We start from the raw sequence: 3,463 nt of genomic DNA, 5'->3' as shown, positions 1-3,463 counted from the left end.
GAGTAAAATACGGCAGCGGTGGCCACGGACGGGGCTGCTGACAAACCGTCGAACGCGCACCAAAGCTTCGCCCTGTCCCGCCTCTCCCCCGCGGCGGGGTCCGGGTCGCCTCGCGCGCGGCGGCGGCAGTGGCCGAAGCGGCCCTCGCCTCACCCGCTCCGCGTTTCCCCTCAGCGCGTGGCCGCGGAGCCTGGGGATGCGGGTCCCCAAAAGCAGAGCCGGAGGCGGCCAGCACCTGGCTCGGGCGGGCGCGGACCTCGGGCGGTCTCTCGCCTGGCTCTCGCTGTCACTCGCAGTGACACCCCCTCGGGGCTAGTGTGAACGTACATCGTGCTGGCATGAGGCGCGCGTTCGCGTGGCCAGGTTTCCTCCAGCGTGCTCTTCTGCAAGGCTGCTCAGCTCCTGCCACCCAGCGGAAGATGTGCACCAGCTCCTCTGTACACGGTGCCAGGCACGTGAAGCACGTGACCCCTGCCCAGAAACCGAGGGGGCAGAAGAGGGCCAGAAGGACACGAAGGAAAGAGCTGGGGAGCTGCAGCCCTGCTCCATGGGCTAAACTGCTGGCAGGCCACCCTGGGGACCACACCTGATCCTGCTGGTTGTCTCCTTTTTGCCGGCGCGTTAGGGTAGAAACCCAAAGTCATTTGCTTCATATCGGCCACAGGTGAAAGCACCTTGTTTATGCTGACACCAACACCCGAATTAGCCCCACTGGGAAATTTCAAGTCAGGACGGTAAAAGCTCTGCAGAGGAAACCACAGGCATTCCTCTTCACTGTTTCAGGGAAGGCTCTGACTCGCTTCCTGAGGCAGAGGCTTGCAGGTCTTTCTCAAGGGCTTCAATGGTCTTGGCTTGTTGCTGGGCTGTGGCTTCCAGCCTGGCCCTTCCCACTTGGAGCCTGAAAAAGAAGTACAGGCCTTACCGCAGAAGTCCACAAGAGCACAAATCCCAAAAGAAGAGTGTGAAAGAACCCCATCTAAAACAAGAGCACCTTTGGAAATCGTGTATTACTGTCTTGCTGGGATGCAAGAAGACAGTCCTGTTGTTTTCACACAATCGCAGAAAGCGGAGCCTTGCTCCACTGTGTTACTTCCTTACCGTTGCACGCGTTCTTCCAGCTCTGGGATAGCCGCAGGGCCCAGGAGGCCCACTGAGGCATAGACAGAGGCCTCCAGGCCCTGCCTGAGCTCTGTCATGGTGTCCCTGTCTCCAGCTCTGTCTCAGCTGTGCCTGGCCACAGACCGCGCTGCTCCAGACCCCAGCGCGCAGGCTGCCTTCCCAGCCTGCCCTTGGCCTCCCTGTGGTCCTGCCTGGCCCGTCACTGGGCTGCATCTGACCCTGCTCGCCACCACTGGGCCTGAACCCCAACCCGGCCTGGCCTGACTTCCTGGCTTGCCCTCAGAGCTGCCGCCTCACCAGGCACTTGTTCGTTCCTCTGGGTTCTCAGCTGCCCCGGGTGCCCGCCCTGCTCCCCTCGTTCGCGTAGGCTGAGGCCAGCAGGGCAGGGCCCAGCCGTGGGACGCCCTTTGGCTCCCTGTCCCCGAGGAAGCAGCGTGCCTGCGCTGCTCCCTGACACCGGTCTCTCGCCACCCTCACGAGAGAAAAGGTTTTTCCTTAGGTTGAGGTGGGATTCCCCCTGTTCCAGCTTGTGCCCACTTCTTCACACCTTTCCCCTCGGCAGGCTACAAATCCATCGGATCCCCGTGGGATCTGCAAAGCTTCCACGGCTACCAGAAGCTCGCCCACCACCTTCTGCCCAGACCGCCAGGAGGATTGCTCTACGGAGGCAGGAAGAGTCTGGTAGCTGATTATTAGCAGTAGCTCAGCGCTAGTCCCTGATCTGAGCACAGTCATGGTTCACGCCTCCCCAGAGGAAAAGGACACGGATGCGTGCTCCCTCTCGGAGACGTCTGCAGGACTGATTTTCATTCAGAGCAAGGGCAGAGAGAGACGTGCTAACTGCCTGCATAGGAAGAGAGCCTGAGTGAGCCTTCAGCACTAGGCCTCTCCTCATCCAAACCCGCTAGGTCCGAAGCGCTCCAGTTGTGCAGCAAAACTAAGGCACGTACTAGATGACGCAGTTTATTAAGTACCAAGCTGCAACAGAACACTTGGAATTAGATGCAGGGTAGCGGCTGCACAAGGTGGAAGGCAAAGGTTTCCAGGCTTCATTCATCTCCCTGTGAGCACTCTGTTTTCTGGCACTGGCACTTCCTCTGCTCCAGCATCTTCTCATCGCTAACCGTGTTGGAGGTTCAGCTGTGACTGTGGAAGGGCAGGAAAAGAAAAGGCTGTGTGTTAGTTTTACAGCAGGCTGGGCCAAAGGCGGCGCTGGAAGGTGGGTCCTGGAAGCACAGCACTAACGCGCAGATCCAGATACCGAAAACCAAACACTCAAACGTGTCGACAACAAACTTACAGCCTTTGGGCTACAGACGCACGTGGAAAATTGCGTTACATGGACATAGGGATCAACTTCTTGCGGTTTTTGCCTTATTTCTTGGCCAGCTCTTTCTCCCGTCTCTCTTTTAGACTGCTGTAGTTGGCTGTGACCCACCATGCTAGTCTCCCAACGGCTTCTGGGGTTAAGCCCTGGTTCTGCCCTGGTTCTTCCCGAGTCCCACGCGGAGTGGACAACTGTTCTCGCAGGTCCTGGTTTTATCTTGCCCGCTGCAGGCGTTTTTTTGACTGCATCTCCAGCTGTTGGGAAATGTCACCAACTTGTAGGCAGCAAAACAAAAGGAACTCAAAGAGAGAGCTCTCAAGTTACCCACTTCTGTGGCAATCCGTAAGGTGGGGGTCCGTCGAGACTGCATTCGTCACCTGCTGACAGAGTATTAAAATGTATTAAAATCTTGATGTACGGTGACCAGCTCCGCTTCTTCTCGCTCGGGGCCCCTGGGACCGCGTCCTGGTCGGTGAGGCCATTGAGCTCAGCAGCCCTGCTGGGACTCCTGGCTCATGGTTTTTACCCATCACGGTAACTACCTCCGTGTTCATCACCATCATCACCATCTACTGCTACAGCAGCAGCAGGAGCCTCGAGAGAAGTCAATCAATTGCAAAATACAGCCAACAGATAATTAGCAACACGGAAAAAAAGTATAGGAAAAGAATCGTACGGGTTCCAGCAGAAAAAAATAATCACCTCAAATCCACCAAACAAACCAGAGCTCACCTTTCTTCTTTGTTTACCAACTTTGTTGGCCACCTCAGAACAGCTGTTCTCCATCTCCCCCCGGGAACTGAGCTGGGACTCTCTCTTTCTCCCCGCATATGCCATCAGCTTTGTCCGAAGTCCCTCCAGAAGCATCTTCAACCTGCACAGCAAATTAGTAAGGGAAGCGTGAAGCGAAGCAACGGTCGGCCTTTTTCACGTACTCTTATGTAAGCGGCACAGCCGTGGCGTGCTTCATCTGTAACATGCTCGAAGGGCCAAGATTGGCTAACACCAGCCAGCCCT

General features: G+C 56.9%; 1 long non-coding RNA gene across 1 annotated transcript; it reads right to left on the bottom strand.

The window, feature by feature from the left end:
- Positions 1-2,057: 2,057 nt before the first annotated feature.
- Positions 2,058-3,375, bottom strand: LOC103907841. Its single transcript, XR_658119.2, has 2 exons — positions 2,420-3,375; positions 2,058-2,265 (listed from the first exon to the last, which is right to left on the bottom strand). It is a non-coding gene; the product is annotated as an uncharacterized LOC103907841 (long non-coding RNA).
- Positions 3,376-3,463: the final 88 nt, after the last annotated feature.

Source organism: Aptenodytes forsteri, unplaced genomic scaffold (genome assembly GCF_000699145.1).
Source record: "Aptenodytes forsteri isolate BGI_AS27 unplaced genomic scaffold, ASM69914v1 Scaffold284, whole genome shotgun sequence".
Lineage (NCBI taxonomy): Eukaryota > Metazoa > Chordata > Aves > Sphenisciformes > Spheniscidae > Aptenodytes > Aptenodytes forsteri.
Note: the sequence above shows the minus strand (reverse complement) of the source record. Positions and strands in the feature narration are given on the sequence as shown.